Raw genomic sequence first — 23,279 nt, 5'->3', positions numbered from 1 at the left:
CTGATGTGAAACTGCGCAGGCGCCAGCGCAGTCCCGAAGCTGGCCGTGCTCAGGCTGAGCCCGTACATGCTTGGCAATTTTCGGAAAGGCGGGCACATGCGCAGTGACACAATGCCATAGAGCGGCACCATTTTTAAAAGTAAAGCAGCGCTCAGTGAGGTCTCCTCTGGTAGCGTGTGCCTCATCTTACGTCCCCCCTGCCGCCTCTGATGTCCTTAATGCCCCCCTGCAGCCTCTGACCTCCTGAACACCCCCCCTCCCCCCTGCAGCCTCTGACCTCCTGTCCGCCCCCCTCCCCCCTGCAGCCTCTGACCTCCTGTCCTCCCCCTGTAGCCTCTGACCTCCTGTCTGCCCCCCCTGCAGCCTCTGACCTCCTGTCCACCCCCTCCCCCCTGCAGCCTCTGACCTCCTGTTTGCCCCCTCCCCCTGCAGCCTCTGACCTCCTATCTGCCCCCCTCCCCCTGCAGCCTCTGACCTCCTGTCTGCCCCCCCTGCAGCCTCTGACCTCCTGTCTGCTCCCCCTGCAGCCTCAGACCTCCTGTCCGCCTCTGCAGCTTCTGACTTCCTGTCCCCCCTCCCCCTGCAGCCTCTGACCTCCTGTCCGCCCCCCTCCCCCTGCAGCCTCTGACCTCCTGTCTGCCCCCCCTCCCCCGCAGCCTCTGACCTTCTGTCCCCCCTCCTCCGCAGCCTCTGGCCTCCCCTGTCCCCCTCTGCAGCCTTTGACCTCCCCTGTTCCCCCTTTGCAGCCTCTGTCCTCCCCTCGCCACCCCTGCAGCCTCTGACCTCCTGTCCCCCTCCTCCTCTGACCTACCCTGTCCTCCCTCCTCCACAGCATCTGACCTCCCCTGTCCCCCCTCCTCCACAGCCTCTGACCTCCCCTGTCCACACTCCTCTGCAGACTCTGACCTTTCTGCCCCCCTCCTCCACAGCCTCTGACCTCCCCTGTCCCCCCTCCTCCGCAGCCTCTGACCTCCCCTGTCCCCCCTCCTCCACAGCCTCTGACCTCCCCTGTCCACCCTCCTCCGCAGACTCTGACCTTTCTGCCCCCCTCCTCCACAGCCTCTGACCTCCCCTGTCCCCCCTCCTCCGCAGCCTCTGACCTCCCCTGTACCCCCTCCTCCGCAGCCTCTGACCTCCTCTGTCTTCCCCTCTGCAGCCTCTGACCTCCCCTGTCGTCCCCTCCGTAGCCTCTGACCTCCCCCATTGTCCCCTCCGCAGCCTCCGACCTCCCCTGTTGTCCCCTCCGCAGCCTCTGACCTCCCCTGTTGCCCCCCCTGCTGCCTCTGACCTCCTGTCCCCCCCCTGCAGCCTCTGACCTTCTGTCCCCCCTCCTCCACAGCCTCTGACTTCCTGTCCCCCCTCCTCCATAGCCTCTGACCTCCTGTCCCCCTCCTCCGCAGCCTCTGACCTCCTGTTCCCCCTCCTCCACAGCCTCTGCCCTCCTGTCTCCCCTCCTCCATAGCCTCTGACCTCCTGTCCCCCCTCCTCCGCAGCCTCTGGCCTCCCCTGTAGTCCCCTCCACAGCCTCTGACCTCCCCTCCTCCACAGCCTCTGACTTCCTGCTCCCCCTCCTCTGCAGCCTCTGACCTCCCCTGTCTCCCCTCCTCCACAGCCTCTGACTTCCTGTCCCCCTCCTCCGCAGCCTCTGACCTCCTGTCCACCCCCTCCCCCCTGCAGCCTCTGACCTCCTGTTTGCCCCCTCCCCCTGCAGCCTCTGACCTCCTATCTGCCCCCCTCCCCCTGCAGCCTCTGACCTCCTGTCTGCCCCCCCTGCAGCCTCTGACCTCCTGTCCGCTCCCCCTGCAGCCTCTGACCTCCTGTCCGCCCCTGCAGCTTCTGACTTCCTGTCCCCCCTCCCCCTGCAGCCTCTGACCTCCTGTCCGCCCCCCCCCTGCAGCCTCTGACCTCCTGTCTGCCCCCCCTCCCCCGCAGCCTCTGACCTTCTGTCCCCCCTCCTCCGCAGCCTCTGTTCTCCCCTGTCCCCCCTCCTCCGCAGCCTCTGTTCTCCCCTGTTCCCCCTTTGCAGCCTCTGTCCTCCCCTCGCCACCCCTGCAGCCTCTGACCTCCTGTCTCACTCCTCCTCTGACCTACCCTGTCCTCCCTCCTCCACAGCCTCTGACCTCCCCTGTCCCCCTCCTCCACAGCCTCTGACCTCCCCTGTCCACCCTCCTCCGCAGACTCTGACCTTTCTGCCCCCCTCCTCCACAGCCTCTGACCTCCCCTGTCCCCCCTCCTCCGCAGCCTCTGACCTCCCCTGTACCCCCTCCTCCGCAGCCTCTGACCTCCCCTGTCTTCCCCTCTGCAGCCTCTGACCTCCCCTGTCGTCCCCTCCGTAGCCTCTGACCTCCCCCATTGTCCCCTCCGCAGCCTCCGACCTCCCCTGTTGTCCCCTCCGCAGCCTCTGACCTCCCCTGTCGCCCCCCCTGCTGCCTCTGACCTCCTGTCCCCCCCTGCAGCCTCTGACCTTCTGTCCCCCCTCCTCCACAGCCTCTGACCTTCTGTCCCCCTCCTCCATAGCCTCTGACCTCCTGTCCCCCTCCTCCGCAGCCTCTGACCTCCTGTTCCCCCTCCTCCGCAGCCTCTGACCTCCTGTCTCCCCTCCTCCATAGCCTCTGACCTCCTGTCCCCCCTCCTCCGCAGCCTCTGGCCTCCCCTGTAGTCCCCTCCACAGCCTCTGACCTCCCCTCCTCCACAGCCTCTGACTTCCTGCTCCCCCTCCTCCGCAGCCTCTGACCTCCCCTGTCTCCCCTCCTCCACAGCCTCTGACTTCCTGTCCCCCTCCTCCGCAGCCTCTGACCTCCTGTTCCCCTTCCTCCGCAGCCTCTGACCTCCCCTGTCCCCCCTCCTCCGCAGCCTCTGACCTTTCTGTCCCCCCCTCCTCTGCAGCCTCTGACCTCCCCTGTCCCCCCTCCTCCGCAGCCTCTGACCTCCCCCCTCCTCCGCAGCCTCTGACCTCCCCTGTCGTCCCTTCTGCAGCTTCTGACCTCCCCTGTCATTCCCCTGCAGTCTCTGACCTCCTGTCCCCCCCTGCAGCCTCTGACCTCCTGTCCCTCCTCCTCCGCAACCTCTGACCTCCTGTTCCCCCTCTTCTGCAGCCTCTGACCTCCCCTGTCCCCCCTCCTCCGTAGTCTCTGACCTCCCCTGTCTCCCCTCCTCCACAGCCTCTGACTTCCTGTCCCCCTCCTCCGCAGCCTCTGACCTCCTGTCCACCCCCTCCCCCCTGCAGCCTCTGACCTCCTGTTTGCCCCCTCCCCCTGCAGCCTCTGACCTCCTATCTGCCCCCCTCCCCCTGCAGCCTCTGACCTCCTGTCTGCCCCCCCTGCAGCCTCTGACCTCCTGTCCGCTCCCCCTGCAGCCTCTGACCTCCTGTCCGCCCCTGCAGCTTCTGACTTCCTGTCCCCCCTCCCCCTGCAGCCTCTGACCTCCTGTCCGCCCCCCCCCTGCAGCCTCTGACCTCCTGTCTGCCCCCCCTCCCCCGCAGCCTCTGACCTTCTGTCCCCCCTCCTCCGCAGCCTCTGTTCTCCCCTGTCCCCCCTCCTCCGCAGCCTCTGTTCTCCCCTGTTCCCCCTTTGCAGCCTCTGTCCTCCCCTCGCCACCCCTGCAGCCTCTGACCTCCTGTCTCACTCCTCCTCTGACCTACCCTGTCCTCCCTCCTCCACAGCCTCTGACCTCCCCTGTCCCCCTCCTCCACAGCCTCTGACCTCCCCTGTCCACCCTCCTCCGCAGACTCTGACCTTTCTGCCCCCCTCCTCCACAGCCTCTGACCTCCCCTGTCCCCCCTCCTCCGCAGCCTCTGACCTCCCCTGTACCCCCTCCTCCGCAGCCTCTGACCTCCCCTGTCTTCCCCTCTGCAGCCTCTGACCTCCCCTGTCATCCCCTCCGTAGCCTCTGACCTCCCCCATTGTCCCCTCCGCAGCCTCCGACCTCCCCTGTTGTCCCCTCCGCAGCCTCTGACCTCCCCTGTCGCCCCCCCTGCTGCCTCTGACCTCCTGTCCCCCCCTGCAGCCTCTGACCTTCTGTCCCCCCTCCTCCACAGCCTCTGACCTTCTGTCCCCCTCCTCCATAGCCTCTGACCTCCTGTCCCCCTCCTCCGCAGCCTCTGACCTCCTGTTCCCCCTCCTCCGCAGCCTCTGACCTCCTGTCTCCCCTCCTCCATAGCCTCTGACCTCCTGTCCCCCCTCCTCCGCAGCCTCTGGCCTCCCCTGTAGTCCCCTCCACAGCCTCTGACCTCCCCTCCTCCACAGCCTCTGACTTCCTGCTCCCCCTCCTCCGCAGCCTCTGACCTCCCCTGTCTCCCCTCCTCCACAGCCTCTGACTTCCTGTCCCCCTCCTCCGCAGCCTCTGACCTCCTGTTCCCCTTCCTCCGCAGCCTCTGACCTCCCCTGTCCCCCCTCCTCCGCAGCCTCTGACCTTTCTGTCCCCCCCTCCTCTGCAGCCTCTGACCTCCCCTGTCCCCCCTCCTCCGCAGCCTCTGACCTCCCCCCTCCTCCGCAGCCTCTGACCTCCCCTGTCGTCCCTTCTGCAGCTTCTGACCTCCCCTGTCATTCCCCTGCAGTCTCTGACCTCCTGTCCCCCCCTGCAGCCTCTGACCTCCTGTCCCTCCTCCTCCGCAACCTCTGACCTCCTGTTCCCCCTCTTCTGCAGCCTCTGACCTCCCCTGTCCCCCCTCCTCCGTAGTCTCTGACCTCCCTGTCCCCCCTGCTCCGCAGCCTCTGACCTCCCCTGTCGTCCCTTCCGCAGCTTCTGACCTCCCCTGTCATCCCCCTGCAGTCTCTGACCTCCTGTCCCCCCCTGCAGCCTCTGACCTCCTGTCCCTCCTCCTCCGCAACCTCTGACCTCCTGTTCCCCCTCCTCTGCAACCTCCGACCTCCCCTGTCCCCCCTCCTCCGCAGCCTCTGACCTTTCTGTCCCCCTCCTCCGCAGCCTCTGACCTCCCCTGTCGTCCCTTCTGCAGCCTCTGACCTCCCCTGTCGTCCCCCTGCAGTCTCTGACCTCCTGTCCCCCCCCTGCAGCCTCTGACCTCCTGTCCCTCCTCCTCCGCAACCTCTGACCTCCTGTCCCCCCTCCTCTGCAGCCTATGACCTCCTGTCCCTTCTCCGCAGCCTCTGACCTCCCCTGTCGCCCCCCCTGCTGCCTCTGACCTCCTGTCCCCCCCTGCAGCCTCTGACCTTCTGTCCCCCCTCCTCCACAGCCTCTGACCTTCTGTCCCCCTCCTCCATAGCCTCTGACCTCCTGTCCCCCTCCTCCGCAGCCTCTGACCTCCTGTTCCCCCTCCTCCGCAGCCTCTGACCTCCTGTCTCCCCTCCTCCATAGCCTCTGACCTCCTGTCCCCCCTCCTCCGCAGCCTCTGGCCTCCCCTGTAGTCCCCTCCACAGCCTCTGACCTCCCCTCCTCCACAGCCTCTGACTTCCTGCTCCCCCTCCTCCGCAGCCTCTGACCTCCCCTGTCTCCCCTCCTCCACAGCCTCTGACTTCCTGTCCCCCTCCTCCGCAGCCTCTGACCTCCTGTTCCCCTTCCTCCGCAGCCTCTGACCTCCCCTGTCCCCCCTCCTCCGCAGCCTCTGACCTTTCTGTCCCCCCTCCTCTGCAGCCTCTGACCTCCCCTGTCCCCCCTCCTCCGCAGCCTCTGACCTCCCCCCTCCTCCGCAGCCTCTGACCTCCCCTGTCGTCCCTTCTGCAGCTTCTGACCTCCCCTGTCATTCCCCTGCAGTCTCTGACCTCCTGTCCCCCCCTGCAGCCTCTGACCTCCTGTCCCTCCTCCTCCGCAACCTCTGACCTCCTGTTCCCCCTCTTCTGCAGCCTCTGACCTCCCCTGTCCCCCCTCCTCCGTAGTCTCTGACCTCCCTGTCCCCCCTGCTCCGCAGCCTCTGACCTCCCCTGTCGTCCCTTCCGCAGCTTCTGACCTCCCCTGTCATCCCCCTGCAGCCTCTGACCTCCTGTCCCCCCCTGCAGCCTCTGACCTCCTGTCCCTCCTCCTCCGCAACCTCTGACCTCCTGTTCCCCCTCCTCTGCAACCTCCGACCTCCCCTGTCCCCCCTCCTCCGCAGCCTCTGACCTTTCTGTCCCCCTCCTCCGCAGCCTCTGACCTCCCCTGTCGTCCCTTCTGCAGCCTCTGACCTCCCCTGTCGTCCCCCTGCAGTCTCTGACCTCCTGTCCCCCCCCCTGCAGCCTCTGACCTCCTGTCCCTCCTCCTCCGCAACCTCTGACCTCCTGTCCCCCCTCCTCTGCAGCCTATGACCTCCTGTCCCTTCTCCGCAGCCTCTGACCTCCCCTGTCGCCCCCCCTGCTGCCTCTGACCTCCTGTCCCCCCCTGCAGCCTCTGACCTTCTGTCCCCCCTCCTCCACAGCCTCTGACCTTCTGTCCCCCTCCTCCATAGCCTCTGACCTCCTGTCCCCCTCCTCCGCAGCCTCTGACCTCCTGTTCCCCCTCCTCCGCAGCCTCTGACCTCCTGTCTCCCCTCCTCCATAGCCTCTGACCTCCTGTCCCCCCTCCTCCGCAGCCTCTGGCCTCCCCTGTAGTCCCCTCCACAGCCTCTGACCTCCCCTCCTCCACAGCCTCTGACTTCCTGCTCCCCCTCCTCCGCAGCCTCTGACCTCCCCTGTCTCCCCTCCTCCACAGCCTCTGACTTCCTGTCCCCCTCCTCCGCAGCCTCTGACCTCCTGTTCCCCTTCCTCCGCAGCCTCTGACCTCCCCTGTCCCCCCTCCTCCGCAGCCTCTGACCTTTCTGTCCCCCCTCCTCTGCAGCCTCTGACCTCCCCTGTCCCCCCTCCTCCGCAGCCTCTGACCTCCCCCCTCCTCCGCAGCCTCTGACCTCCCCTGTCGTCCCTTCTGCAGCTTCTGACCTCCCCTGTCATTCCCCTGCAGTCTCTGACCTCCTGTCCCCCCCTGCAGCCTCTGACCTCCTGTCCCTCCTCCTCCGCAACCTCTGACCTCCTGTTCCCCCTCTTCTGCAGCCTCTGACCTCCCCTGTCCCCCCTCCTCCGTAGTCTCTGACCTCCCTGTCCCCCCTGCTCCGCAGCCTCTGACCTCCCCTGTCGTCCCTTCCGCAGCTTCTGACCTCCCCTGTCATCCCCCTGCAGTCTCTGACCTCCTGTCCCCCCCTGCAGCCTCTGACCTCCTGTCCCTCCTCCTCCGCAACCTCTGACCTCCTGTTCCCCCTCCTCTGCAACCTCCGACCTCCCCTGTCCCCCCTCCTCCGCAGCCTCTGACCTTTCTGTCCCCCTCCTCCGCAGCCTCTGACCTCCCCTGTCGTCCCTTCTGCAGCCTCTGACCTCCCCTGTCGTCCCCCTGCAGTCTCTGACCTCCTGTCCCCCCCCTGCAGCCTCTGACCTCCTGTCCCTCCTCCTCCGCAACCTCTGACCTCCTGTCCCCCCTCCTCTGCAGCCTATGACCTCCTGTCCCCCCTTCTCCGTAGCCTCTGACCTCCTGCCCCCCTCCTCCGTAGCCTCTGACCTCCTGCCCCCCCTCCTCGACAGCCTCTGACATCTCTTGTTGTCCCCTCCACAGCCACTGACCTCCCCTGTCATCCCCTCCGCAGCCACTGCGCTCCCCTGTACCATCTGCAGCCTCTGACCTCCCCTGGAGAGGAGTCAAGAGTGGGAGTGCCGCCAGGATGGGGGTCATGGGAGAAGTCAGACATGTATGGACTTTGGAGAGGAAACTATGGGATAAAACCAGAGCCACTGAGCTGGAGCCCTGCATGGTGCACCTGAGAGGAAGTTAGTGACAGCGTCGCCAGGCCAGCCTGAGAGGGGGGGTCAATACAATATTGTAAGGGGGCACTGATATAAAGATTTCCTCCTTATATCAGTAAACCCTCTTATCTTAGTGTTTTCTTTCTGTGGAAGGTGGTCTCTGGTCATCAGAGTCCTCCCCACATTCCCAGAGTTCCCCTTTACATCATAGTCTGCGGGATTCCACCTTACAGTGCAAGGGGGAACTCTTACGTAAAGGGCTATGCTGCAGACCCTGATGTAAGTGAGAACTCTGATGTAAAGGGGAATGCAGTGGACTCTGATATAAGTGGGGTCTCTGGTCACCAGTGTCCCCCTTTTTATATCAGTGTTCCCACTTAGATCATGATCTGCAATGTTCCCATTTATGTCAGAGTTCCCTTGCACTGTAAAGGGGGAATCCTCTTGATGTAAGGGGGAACTCTGTGCTGGGTTATATTAATCTGACCTTCATGTAAATGGAGAAATATGTTTTTTGACTTTTGTTTAACTTAAACACATTGCTAATAGCTTTAGCTACATGTTTATAGCGTAAATATTGATATTTGCACTGAAAACTGCCATTTTTGGCACCTTTTTTGCAGTGTCAGTAAAAAAAAAATGTGCCAGTAAATGCCATGATTTTTTACTAGTAAACAATTGGTGCTGTTTGTAAATTCCACGTCTCTCCTATCTATTTATAATACACTCTTCAAATGTGCTTTAAAATGTATGGTTTTCCCTTTTGTGAACAAGAAAATAATGACATTATGTTGTTGGGCTGGTATAATAATGCTATGGGGCTGGTATGAAATTATTTCCAGTCCGGCCCTGAATGAATGTTCGTTATAATGCACCGCAAAAATCAAAATTGACGCTAAAGCTCAACCTAACATTTAAAATACACCTAACCCACTAATCTAACCCTGTATTTGTCCCCAACCCCTAAACCCTCCCATAACCCTTAAAGTTGACCTATACTCCACTTTTAAAAGTCCTGTCATAGAGCACATATTACAAAACATTATTACCCTAACCTCTTAGCCCTTTGTATGTTTTTTTTAAATATATTTATTATTTTTATTACTGTTGTCAAACTTTATGTCAAAGCTAAACCATTTGAAATTCCTCTGCCAAATGACAGCATCCCTCCTTGATCTTTAGTGCAGGGGTCCTCAAACTATGACATGCCAAGGTCATTTATCAAGCCCACAGGGGGGTGTGTGCGAGTGAGCCTCAGTGGCTGGCTTGGAAAGGAACATCCTGACTTCATCCTGTACCATCTGTGCCTCTGATTGCCTGGCGAGCCTCCCTCCTTTCTCAACATGTCTCCCTCCATCCCCTTCTTTGATCCCAGTCACCATTTTCAGGCCAGACTGCTCATCCGTGGCGTTAATCCAACTACGGCTGGCTGCATACTCGTGGCCCACCGCCATCTCCTGGGATGTTTGAGCTGCCTCTATCCCCCAGGTCACACATCAGCTTCATCCTGTCCTAGAGGCTGTCTGGGGCTGATCGACTGGCCTGCCCCACGGATCAGGCTGATGTTTTCCCTGTCCTTGCGGCTGGCCACCATCTTGGCTCCTTTGCTGCATTGATGTGCACTGGTTTGGCTGCATTGATGTCCACAGCTTTGGCTGCATTGATGTGCACAGGTGAGGCTGCATTGATGTGCACAAGTTTGGCTGCACTGATGTGCACAGGTGTGGCTGCATTGATGTGGCTACTTTAATGTGCACAGTTGTGGCTGCATTGATGTGCACAGGTTTGGCTGCATTGATGTGCACAAGTTTGGGTGCACTGATGTGCACAGGTGTGGCTGCATTGATGTGGCTACTTTGATGTGCACAGTTGTGGCTGCATTGAAGTGCACAGGTTTGGCTACATTGATGTGCACAGGTGTGGCTGGAGTGATGTGCACAGGTTTGGCTGCATTGATGTGCACAGGTGTAACTGCATTGATGTGCCCAGGTTTGGCTGCATTGATGTGCACAGGTGTAGCTGCATTGATGTGCAAAAATGGGGCTTAATTGATGTGCACAGGTTTGGCTGCATTGATGTGTACAGGTGGCAGATGTGTACAGGTGGCTGCACAGGTTTGGCTGCATTGATATGCACAAATGTGGCTGCATTAATGTGCACAGGTGTGGCTGCTTTGGTGTGGCTACATTGATATGCACAGGTGTGGCTGCATTGATGTGTACAGGTTTGGCTGCATTGATGTGCACAGGTGTGGCTGCATTGATGTGCACAGGTGTGGCTGCATTGATGTGCACAGGTGTGGCTGCATTGATGTGCACAGGTGTGGCTGTATTGATGTGCACAGGTGTGGCTGCATTGATGTGCACAGGTGTGGCTGCCTGGATGGGCACTGATCAGGCTGCATTGATGTGCACTGATGAGGCTGCCTTGATGAGGCTGCATCGATGGGAACTGATGAGGCTGTGCCAATGGGCACTGGTGAGGCTGCATCGATGGGCACTGCTGAGGCTGCTTTGACGTGCATTCTGTATGTCCTTGTATGGGCAAGCAAAGTTATTAGTGGTATTTTGTTTTTGTAGCGCTGTATTTATTGGTATTTTGCTAATAGCAATTTGGAATACCTAGAAATCAATTATGCCAAGAAAAAGAAAAAATTACTTTGAGTGCAGGATATTCAAAGAACAGTGGACTTATGATTACTGTTTCATGCAGTACAAGGAAAGAGATGTTTGTCTGATATGCCAGAATGTAGGGTCTGTGTTCCAGAAATATAATTTGCGTCAACACTATGAAACTCAATATAAATATGACTGTTCGCTCCGACAAGTGAGAAAAGATAAAAAAAATTAAAACTGAAAAATACATTGAAAACTTAGCAAAATACTTTTGTGAAGCAGAAGCAGCTAAATATTTCATCATTGCAAGCAATTTTTTAGGTTGCCAAGCTAATAGTGTGCACTGGTAGACCATTTGTGGAGGGTCAATTAGTTAAAGAATGACTTCTTTCTGTTGCCAACGAGATGTGTCCAGAGAAGGCTTTATTTAGTACAGTGAGTCTTTTAGGACCTACAATTACACAAAGGATTGAAGAAATGGGGACAATTTGCATCAGCATTTGCAAAACTCCTCAAAAAAATCCCTATCTTTTGCTGGCACTCGACGAAAGCAATGATGCTTGTGATTCTGCACAACCTCTATTTTCATTCAGTCACAGAGGAGCTTGCTGTACTGAAAAGCATTAAAGGAACAACAGGAGAGCATATCTATGAAAAGGTTTTCCAAACTGTTAATGATTAGGAGCTGGACTGGACTAAACTAGCCTGTGTGACAACAGATGGTGCTCCTGGCATGGTGGGGTCTAAAAAAGGAGTGGTTGCACGCATTAACCAAGAGATGGAAAAACACAACCATTTGCATCCAAACTGCCTCATCCACCAACAAACGCTGTGTTGTAAATCACTGAAGTGGGACTTTGTCATGAAAATGGTGGTATCTTATGTTAATTTCATTAGAGCTCATGGACTAAACCAGACAGTTTCAGGAGTTTTTGTCTGAGCTAAATTTGCCTGTCTCCTTTCTAAGCCTGTCTCCCTCCATCCCCTTCTTCGATCCCAGTCACCATTTCCCAGCCAGACTGCTTATCTGCAGTGTTATTCCGACTGCTGCCATCTTTCCCATCTCGGCCATCTCCTGGGTGTCAGGGAATTAGTAGACCAGACTGTGTGGACTGCACAGAGGAAACCAGAAACACATGTAAGTGAATAATAATGGTGTTTATTTACATAGGTGATAAGTAAGTGAATATAACAGTGCACAACCAACCCAAACCCACAAACAACAATGGTATATACAAATAATGGGAAATACCGGAATCGTAACAAAAGCCAGGCCAAGGTCATACACAGCGGGATCAGTAGATGGGTAAGGATGGGGAACCAACAGGACAGGGCGAGAAAGGATGGATGGGCTGCAGAGCAGGGATCCAAGGCAAACAGGAGGGACAGGTCCAGGGTGGGGTCAGATACAGGCTCAAGGTCAGGATCCAGGGAGAGAGATACCAAGGCAAGCATGTGTGGGCATGTGTGGGCTTGCCGGGTATTTATAAGACTGCAGTAATTGTCCTCAAGTAACACCTGAGCGCAGGAAGTGTTGACTGCTCCATACTGCCAGGATCCATCGACTGGTGGACACCAGTACTGTGGCCCAATGATGACATAACACCAGCAGGGAAAGTCTCTCCTGACAGTTACAAACTGCCAGGAGACATCTGCTGGTGGACTACCCCCCTCAAAGGAGCAGCCTCCGGACGCTTCATTTGGCTGAAATTGTCCATAGTCTATGGCGTCAAGCAGAACACTGGATGGGGGTATGTCAGGCTGGACAACAGGCTCTTCAGGCAGGGCATCAGGGCAGACAACGGGCTCCGGGTCATCGAGCTTGGTAGCAGGCATGGGTACTTCAGGCTGGGCAGCAGGCTCCGGATTGTCAGACTGGGCAGCAGGCACTGGGACCTTAGGCCGAACAGAAAGTACCGTAAGGGCAGGCTGGATCACAAGCACCGGCTCAGCAAGCTGGGAAACGGGCACCAAAACTTCAGGCTGAGACACAGGGACTTCAGACTGGAACACCAATATCAAAACATCAGGCTGGAAAGCTGGCACACCAGGCTGGGAAGCAGAGACATCAGTCTGTGAAGCTGTCACATCAGGCTGCGAAGCTGTCACATCAGGCTGGGAAGCAGAGACATCAAACTGGAAGGCTGGCACATCAGGCTGGGAAGCTGGCACATCAGGCTGGGAAGCAGAGACATCAGACTGGGAAGCTGGCACATCAGACTGGGAATCAGAGACATCAAACTGAAAGGCTGGCATATCAGGCTGGGAATTAGAAACATCAAACTGGAAGGCTGGCACATCAGGCTGGGAAGCTGGCACATCAGGCCTGGAATCAGAGACATCAAACTGGAAGGCTGGCACATCAGACTGGGAAGCAGAGACATCAAACTGGAAGGCTGGCACATCAGGCTGGGTTGCAGGAACTGGGAAGTCAGGCTGGGTTGCAAGAACTGGGATGGGTGTGGAGGCAGGTTGGGTTACTGGCAGGAATGTGTGGGTCGGAAAGAACTTTTGTTTCTTTTTTGGCTTAGCCACTGCAGCTTTGTACGTAGGTGCAGGGCTGTAAGAAAAGAAAGTATCTGGGCAAAAGGAAGACCAAGGAACAGTGGCTGGAGGAGGGTTTTGTGGGATTGTTACAGGTGGAGAAGAGGCAGGTGGATTGAAGGCAGGATAGGTGATACACTTGGAAACTGGGTAATAGTATTTGGTAGGAAGTGGGGTAAATTGGGCTGTAGCTGAGGTTGCCATAGGCAATGGGGAGAAAGATTATTGGGAAGGCAGGTGATCAATGACAGGGCTGGAATGTTGTGGCTTAGCTAAATACAGGAGATCTGACCATGCCAGTAGCACAGGTTGAACAAACGCTGATTCACACACAGCCTGACTAACCAGAGATTGCACTGAATGGATGCAATCAGACAGCACCTGCTGTAAACAAGAGGAATAACTTTCCATGAAATAGGCTGGATCATCCTCTAACAACCATACCAGAGATTCCACTTGGCCATAATTGAGGGGGGGAGAAAAATCACCACTTCCTTCAGGACAACATGACAGGGCTGGCTTTGCACATAATTGAATTAAGGGCTGAACATCCTCAAATAACATGTAGCCCTGATCCACCAGGGAATGAGCTGATCGGATGGTTTCCATAAGCTGGTCACTAGTTCGCCCTTTTAAAATCTGGCGACAATATTCACCATCCTCTTCTGCCAGCACAGAGAATAATAAGTGATTTCATTGAAATCCATATTGGCAGACTAACAAGCCAGGATGGTTACTCAATGCAGCCACGTCTGGTCATGGATGGCCTTGGTATACTGTCAGGGAATTAGTAGACCAGACTGTGTGGACTGCACAGAGGAAACCAGAAACACATGTAAGCGAATAATAATGGTGTTTATTTACATAGGTGATAAGTAAGTGAATATAACAGTTCACAACCAACCCAAACCCACAAACAACAATGGTATATACAAATAATGGGAAATACCGGAATCGTAACAAAAGCCAGGCAGAGGTCATACACAGGGGGGTCAGCAGATGGGTAAGGATGGGGAACCAACAGGACAGGGCAAGGACGGATGGATGGGCTGCAGAGCAGGGATCCAAGGCAAACAGGAGGGACAGGTCCAGGATGGGGTCAGATACAGGCTCAAGGTCAGGATAGCAGGCTCAAAGTCAGGATCCAGGGAGAGAGATACCAAGGCAAGCATGTGTGGGCTTGCCAGGTATTTATAAGACTGCAGTAATTGTCCTCAAGCAACATCTGAGGAAGTGTTGCCTGCTCCATACAGCCAGGATCCATCCGCTGGTGGACACCAGTACTGCGGCCCAATGATTACATAACACCAGCACCACGCCAAAGGATGGATCTTACCAGCGGACGGACTCTTTCCTGACACTGGGCTGTTTCAGCTGCATCCATCCCCCGAGTCACGCATCAGTTTCATCCTGTCCCCAAGACTGGGGCTGGTCAGCTGGCCTGCCCCATGGATCTAACGAATGATTTCTCCATCCTCGTGGCTGGCCACCATCTTGGCTCCTCTGCTGCATTGATGTGCAAAGATGTGGCTGCATTAATGTGAAGAGGTTTGGCTGCATTGATGTGCACAGGTTTAGCTGCATTGATGTGCACAAATTTGGCTACATTGATGTGCACAGATTTGGCTGCATTGATGGGCACTGATCAGGTGGCATTGATGAGCACTGGTGACACTGGCCACCTGACAGTTCAACAACCTCACTGAGCTCAGGTGACTCCAATCAGACAGGTAAACGCCTTGGAGCAGAGAGGTCCCATCAGAAGATCTGGAACACAAGACATTTCACCACTACTGATAGTAATTTTTGGGATCGTTGATTAAGATGTGCTTATATGAGTGCTGCTTTTCATTGCGGTGAGCTGATCTACTAAAAGGAGGAGTATTCTGATGTGATTGAGGATATATTTTTAACGCTCTAACCAAGGTTCCATCTGGTAAGCGCACTCACTATAAGGTGACGGGCACTTGTGCGCATCTGAGTGTGTTCAACCACCGTGGTGTTTTCACATAGGACCGCAACTGTTGATCATTTATGGACTCTTTTATGAACTCTTTAATGATGAATTCATATTAATTGTCATTCTTTATTTATAAGTTTTGAATATATCAACTATTTACATTCTTTATTTTACATTTTTTTCATTTTGGGGAGTTAACTTATAGATTATTTTTTGTTGGCGCAGCTTTTTGTATTTTCTTATTGCTGTAAGGCCGCGTACACACGCGCGGACTGTTCGCCCAACAGTTTCGGCAAACAGTCCGCTCAAACTTAGCATGGACGGACATGGCCACACACGACGGACGAACAGTTTGCTGAAACCGTGCGCGATGACGTGAACGGCACGTACGACGGGACGAAAAATACGACGTCCTATACACTGCATTATAGCTTTCGGCGTGAAAATCCTTTCTGAGCATGCGCGCAACTTTGTTTGACGAACAAGCCTACACACGGGCGGACTGTTCGCTGAAACAAGGTTTCAGCGGACAGTTTTTCGGAAATTCCGAAAAACCTTGTCCGTCCAACTGTCCGCTGAAACTGTCCGCTGAAAGCCCACACACGAGCGGACTGTCCGCCCAAACACTGTTCAGCGGACAAAGTTGGGCGAACAGTCTGCCCGTGTGTACGCGGCCTTAGATGTTTGTATCCCATTTATTGCTGCTGCCTTCTTTATAATTATTAGTAATTTTTTTTTGTTTGTTTTTGTTTCACCCAAGCGCAGTTTATTTTTCCTTTATGCATCAATGGGCACTGGTGAGGCTGTATTGATGTGCATTCTGTATGTCTCTGTATGGGAAAGCATACGGAGACATACTGGTATGCTGCTATATTGTTTTTGTAGTGCTGTATTTATTGGCATTTTGCCAATAGCGATTTGGAATCCCTAGGAATCAATTACGTCAAGAAAAAGAAACATTGACTGTGAGTGCAGGATATTCAAAGAACAGTGGACTTATTACTGTTTCATACAGTACAAGGAAAGAGTTGTTTGTCTGATATGCTAGAATGTAGGGTCTGTGTTCAAGAAATATCATTTGCTTGTCACTACGAAACTCAACATAAAGATAATGGAAAATTTATATCAAATACTTACCGTAATTTTCCTTTCCTGATGGGCTCCATGGCAGCATACGTGTGGGGTTAGCCCCGCCTCCATAATTACCCAATAGGACCTCTACTCCCATAAATCTTTGCTCCAAGCTGCTATCCGTGTTCCGTAACTAGCCTACTCCAACATTTGGGAGGGAACTCCTGCTGCCATGGAGCCCATCAGGAAAGGAAAATTACGGAAAGTATTTGATATAAATTTTCCATTTTCCTGACAGGCTCCATGACAGCATACGTGTGGGAAATAACTCGCCAAACACACCCGGGTGGGCTAAAAATGTTGAGCAAAGAAACTAGAAATGTATTTTTCATTGTCCACTGACAATACTTGTAAACCAAAATTAACAGAAGAAAGCGCAGCTGGCTCTACACAATAATGGGAAACAAAAGTATTAATTGAAGACCAGGAAGCTGCTCTACAGATAACTTCTGGTGCGACATGTCGAACTGCTGCCCAAGAGGTCGAGATGCCCTGAGTTGAATGAGCCGTCACTGCCTCAGGAGGAACCATGCCCTTTGCCTTGTATGCCCTTTGAATCGTTTGGACCACCCAAGATGAGATTGATCTTACTGATGCTCGCATCCCTTTATTTTTGCCATGGAGAAGGACAAAAAGAAAGTCTGTCGTCTGAACGAGGCTGTAGCATCCAAATATTGCTTCAAGGTGCGATCAACATCCAAGGGATGAATCTCTTGGTTGTCTGACATTCTAAACGTAGGTAGCACGATCTGATGATTTTCATGAAATACTGATGTAACTTTTGGATTTGACCCAAGCATAGGGATCAGGACCACTCTGTCCGGAAAGAAGGTTAGAAATGGTTCCACAGACCCAAGATTCCTAATTTCCGACACTCTTTTGGCTGAAGTTATTGCCACCAAAAACACTGTCTTGATAGTGAGATCTCCTAAAGACAGGTGAGCGTCCAAACTTTTTCCAAGATCAGAAAGAAAATCCAGTACTAATGGAAGGTCCCATTTGGGAAACCTGGGCCTTTTTTGAGGCCTAAGCCTGATGGCTCCTTTAAAGAATTGTTGTATTAATGTATGATTCGCCCACGAAACTCCTGTAAAGGCTGAAATGGCTGAAACTTGTACTCTCAGAGAACTAACTGCCAGAGACAAGTCTAACCCTGACTGAAGGAAAGACAAGATATCTTGAACTGCCGGAGAATTATATGAATTTGACCTAGAAGACATGTGGACCATAAACCTGGCCCATATACGTTCGTATACTTTATTGGTACTCTTCCGTCTGGCACTAAGAAGGGTTGGAATCGCTTCTTCTGGGCAACCCAGAGCTTCTAGCCTTCCCCTCTCAAGAACCATGCCCTGAGGTGTAGACAGGATGGGCACGGGTGTAACAGTGTGCCCTGGGACAGTAGATCTGGCCTGAGAGGCAGGGGAACTGGATCCTGATAGCTGAGGAACAACAGCAGAGGAAACCAAGGCCTGAGCCTCCGAAGAAACTGTAGGATTACAGGAACTGGAGGGAAGGCATAGGCTCTCTGGAACTTCCAACAATCCGTGAGAGCATCTGTCCCGAACGCCTGAGGATCCCTGAACCTCGAGTAGTATCTGTGCATCTTGCGATTGTACGGCGAAGCGAACAGATCGACCTCTGGAGATACTCCCAGAGTCAGAAGCCACTTGAAGACATCCCTGTGAAGGGACCACTCGTTGTTGTCTATTCTGACCCGTGACAGAAAATCTGCTTGAACATTCTGGACCCCTTTGTTGCTGGCATCTGAAGTTACTATTACCCAAGAAATGGGGACTATCGAATGATGGTTGCGTAGATTCTTCGCTTGAAGCCACCAGAGGAGAGACATCCTCATCGCTGGAGTAAGGAGTATGCGTTGTGTTTGACTGGACGAGTCCCATTGTTGCAGAAATCCTTTCTGGAAGGGACGAGTGTGCCACTGGGCCCACTTCACCATAGGGATGGTGGCCGTCATTGTGCCAATCACCTTCAAACATTGTAGAGCCGAAAGATGAGATAATTCCCAAGCCTTGTGAATCCTGTCTCGGATCACACTGATTTTCTCCTCCGGTAGGGAGATAGTGCCTTTTAATGTGTCGAACTGAGCCCCTAGAAACACGATAACTTGAGTTGGAACCAGATGGCTCTTCTCCAGGTTCAGGAGCCAACCAAACGTCTGCAGAGTGGAGATGACTAAACTCTTGTGTTCCAGAATTTGATCTCTGTCCTGAGATAATAGGAGCAAATCGTCCAGATAATGATGGAGACGAACTCCTTTGGCTCGTAAAAGAGCTACTATCGCTAGGAGTACCTTGGAGAAGACACGAGGAGATGTTGTCAACCCGAATGGGAGACAGGTAAACTGGAGGTGTTGATCGCCAACTGCGAAACGGAGAAATTGCTGGAAATCCCTTGCTACTGGCACGTGAAAGTATGCATCTTTCAAATCGATTGAGATTAACCAATCCCCTAGCTGCACCGACTGTTGGATTGTAAGAAGAGATTCCATCTTGAACTTTTCCTTGCGAATGAAGGAATTGAGGTTGGTCAAATCTATCACCGGCCTCCATGCGCCATTTCTTTTCTGAACCATAAACAGAGGAGAATACATGCCGTCGCCACGTTCGTCTTCTGGCATGGGCACGGCTGCGCCTTGATCCAGTAAACAACTTACGTAGGTCAATAGGACCTGTTTCTTTTCCTCTGAGCTTGGAATTGTTGTGGGAACGAACCTTAACCTCGGAGTGTTGATGAAAGTCCACTTGTGACCCGAGGAAACCGTCTTGACGGTCCAATAATCTTGAATTGATGCTGCCCAAACATGTCGGTAGTGAAGAAGGCGAGCCCCCACCTGACATGTTTGAGCGGGCCCAATTTCAAAAAGATTTAGTAGAATCTTGGTTACCTGCGGAAGCCCCCTTTGAGGTTTTCTTAAGGGAGGATTGTCTGGACCTCCAAGATCTAGAGAACTCCCTGCCGGGTCTATAACTGCGCGCTTCTCTAGCGCGATTCGAGGTCTGCCTTCTTGGAAAAATACGTTTTTGGTTTTGAAGACGTCTGTCTTGAGGGAGGAACCCAGACCTCCCACCTGTGGCCCGGGATATGGCGCTATCTAGTTTATTACCAAACAAGGAGGTTCCCTCAAATGGTATATGACACCATGCCTGCTTAGATGTTGGATCCGCCAACCAGGGACGGAGCCACAAAGCACGGCGTGCCGAGACTGCTGCCAACATAGCCCGAGACAGAAGGCGGGTAATGTCAATAGATGCCTCCCCCAAAAAGGCTGATGCCATTCTGATCTCCTGAATGGGAGAGTCTTTAGCCGTATTCACTGAGATACCTCTTAAGAACTCCTCAACATTGTCGGCCCATGTTTCAATAGCCTTTGAGACTGCGGCTAAAGCCAAAGTTGGTTTACAAGCCATCCCTGAAGTTAGATAAATTCTTTTCAGATCTGAGTCAATTCTTCTCTCTAACGGATCTTTGAAAGATACCGTGTCTTCCAAAGGGAGAGTCACGTATTTGACTAAACGCATAAGTGCTGCGTCTACCAGAGGAGCTGATTCAAGGTGCTTCACATCATCCTCCTTAAAGGGGTACAATTTAGACACTTTTGATTGCATGGAGCTCTTCCTATCAATCTTGCTCCACTCTTCAGTAATGATTTCTCCCAATTCAGATAGGAAAGGAAAATGTTGCTGTTCCTTTTTGAGTTGTTTGAAAAACTTTCTTTGTTTGGGGAGGGGGGAAGTAGTGGGTTCTTCCCATTTTAAAGCTTCTTTCACTGCCTTGACAAGAGCAGGTACTAAAGCATAATCAAATCCTACTCCTGGATCCTCTGGATCCGATTCGCTGTCAGACAAGAGCACAGAGTGGTGGCTTGGTTGAGAAGATTCCCCAGTCTCTTGTAAGAGCCCTTCACCTCCTGAAGGACATAATGGGTCTGAGGGGGATTCCATAGAGTGATGAGCTTCCCTCTGCTGCAGGGATTCCTTTACCACCCTTCTCACCATAGATTCCAAGCGTTGATCCGCACCATCACTTTCATCTGCGACTTTAGAGAAGCAATGATCACAGAGCGATTTGTCTGATGGGATGGGCATCTCACAGCCCCAACATGAATTAACTGGTCCTCTGCTTGAGTGCGAGTGACCACTGCGTTGTTCAGATCTGGAAGACCTATGGTGACCAGACTTTGATGATGATTTACGGTGGTGCGATTTTGACGATCCACTGCGACTATGCGCACTGTAATGCGGTTCGGACCTAGAAGGGCTATAAGGAAATATACAAAAGAGAGAGAGAGACACAGACCAGGCTGGTATCAAATGCTAAGGAATACTCCACATATACACAGCAATCCAGCCATGCACATACCTGTTACAAGCGGGCAGGTCACTAGTAGGCAGTGAGGCATCCATGACTAAAGAACGCTGACTGTAACAACAATAGACCCTCATAAGCAGCCATACAAAACACAGGAGCAACAATACATCAGAGCAGATCATAACCTACCTTACACCAACCAGAGAATGGCCCCGGGAAGTCGCTGAATTTCCTGCAATCATTCCCAAATTCTGACATCTCTCACTGTGTTTTAAATATGGCGCTCATGATGTCATCAGCGGCGTCAGACGCGAGATGCCTGCGCGCATGCGCGGGAACCAAGCCTCGCTTTGGATTTGGGTCCGCGCATGCGCAGAACGCAGCGCTGGACCCGGAAAACAGGAGGAGAAAGGCTGCTGGAACGCGGAAGCGTCAGCGCCTATGCACAAGAACCAGCTGGCATATGAAAAAGACACAGGTAGAAAAAACACATAAACACTGCTGCCATGAAAAACTGAATTTTTACAGCTCACCACTCCACCAACGATCATCTGGCCGAACAGATTCAAGCACACACCACCGAACCACCGGGCAGATAATGGCCACCTTACATAGCAGGTGATAAGCCGTGCGCACTTATCTTCGGACAAACCAAGCCTTCAGCGCTACTCTGCCATACACTCCATACCCATGCTTAACAGACAGGGCCTATCGGAGGAAAATAGCTTGATAGTCGGCCGACTTGATCGTAGTGAAGATCTCTTCAGATAGGAAACACCTGTCCTATGGAGGAGGACAAAAAAGGAACACGGATAGCAGCTTGGAGCAAAGATTTATGGGAGTAGAGGTCCTATTGGGTAATTATGGAGGCGGGGCTAACCCCACACGTATGCTGCCATGGAGCCTGTCAGGAAAATTATGATTGTTCGATCCGAAAAGTGAGAAAAGAAAAAAAAATTTAAAACTGAAAAATACTTTGACAACTCTGCAAAATACTTTTGTGAAGCAGAAGCAGCTAAATATTTCATCATTGCGAGCAATTTTTTAGGTTGCCAAGCTTATAGTGTGCACTGGTAGACCATTTGTGGAGGAAGAATTTGTTAAAGAATGGCTTCTTTCTGTTGCCAAAGAAATGTGCCCAGAGAAGGCCAAATTGATTAGTACATTGAGTCTTTCAGGACCTACAATTACACAAATGACTGTAGAAATGGGGGACAATTTGCATCAGCATTTGCAAAACAAGTTACTATTTTTTGTTGGCACTCGACAAAAGCAATGATGTTTGTGATTCTGCACAACTTCCAATTTTCATTTGTGGGACAAATGATTATTTTGAAGTCACAGAGGAGCTTGCTGCACTGAAAAGCATCAAAGGAACAACAACAGGATAGGATATCTATGAAAAGGTTTTCCAAACTGTGAATGATTTGGAGCTGGACTGGGCTAAACTAGCCAGTGTGACAACGGATGGTGCTCCTAGCATGGTGGGGTCGAAGGGTCCTTTCACACGGGGCAGATCAGTGCTGATCCGCCCCGTGGATATCCGTTTGCTCAGCGGGGATCGCCGGAGCAATCTGCGCTGAGCAGCAAGATGACAGGTCTGTCTCTGCACACTGCGCAGGGACGGACCTGTCACAGCGCCGCTCTCCCCTATGGGAGATCGGGTGATGACGGACCGCAGTGTCCGTCATCACCCGATCCAATGAGGGATGGAAAAAATATCTTTTTTCTCAGTCACACTTTCTCGGATCGGAGCGGGTCGGATGTCAGCGGACATGTCATCGCTGACATCCGACGCTCCATAGAGCTCTATGGAGCATCCGTTCAGGTCCACCTGAAAAACTGACAGGCGGACCTGAACGGATTGGTAGTGTGAAAGGGGCCTAATGCCGCATACACACGGACGGAGAATCCGTCGGAATGCGTCTTATCGGACCGTGTCGTCAGATAATCCGACTGTGTGTGGTATGCATCGGACTGATTCCGTCCAAATCTCCGTCGGACCCAATTTTCCTACATGTTGGAAATATTTCCCGACCAACTGGGCCGGTCGGACGTAATCCGATCATGTGTAGAGAATTTTGATCGGACCAAGTGCCACGCATGCTCAGATCAAATTCCTACATTAAAGCTACTAGCCTGAATCTAGTCCCATCGTAACGAAATTACGTCATCACGTTCTGAAAGATCGGATTTTTCGACAACTTAGCCCGACCGTGTGTATGCAACAGTTTCGGACACAATCCGTCAGACTAAATCTGACGGACAAAATCCGACGGATTTGGTTGTGGAAATCTCCGACCGTGTGCACAGGGGCTAAGAAAGGCGTGGTTGCATGCATTAACCAACCATCTCTCCCCTCAGATCTTAATCTCAGGAACCATGTACTCAAAATGTCAACCATCTTTGGCAACATATATGTCTGTGAACAGACTTTTTCCCAAATGAAACATCTGAAATCTTCAACCAGATGCAGACCCCCCCCCCCCCCCCCCCAACAGTCTGAGGGAGAGTGAACTGGCCCTGTTTAAAAAGTTTGGGGATCCCTGTTTTAAAGAGGCGTGAATATCTGTTGGCAGGGAAAACTTTACTATAGTCAATCCTAGTATCAAACTGAACTTACATCAGAGAAAAAGTCTGCTCTTAGGTTTGACTTTTACTTTAAAAAGTTTATTATGTAATATAGGTTACATTTTAAAGACAATCTATATTACTTTTGCATACTTTTTATGTTCAGGAGAAAGTGTTTTATATATATTTTTTTCATATATATTTTCAGGTAAATACAAAATATTACTTGCAAATCTTCAAAACCAATTTAGAAAATGACCTAATACCATACAGTTCGCCTTTTACCTCAACCTAATCAATAAACCTCAACATCCACCATAATACTATCACACTATCAGAATAACTACAGTGGCAATAATACTTTCAAGTGAAGGATTTCATGTGCCTGTACAAATATATGAAAATGTTAAAGTCATACAATATGCCTAGCCC

The sequence above is a fragment of the Lithobates pipiens genome, unplaced genomic scaffold, assembly GCF_037356315.1.
Source record: "Lithobates pipiens isolate NorthernLeopardFrog02 unplaced genomic scaffold, aLitPip1_a1.2 Scaffold_8, whole genome shotgun sequence".
Lineage (NCBI taxonomy): Eukaryota > Metazoa > Chordata > Amphibia > Anura > Ranidae > Lithobates > Lithobates pipiens.
Note: the sequence above shows the minus strand (reverse complement) of the source record.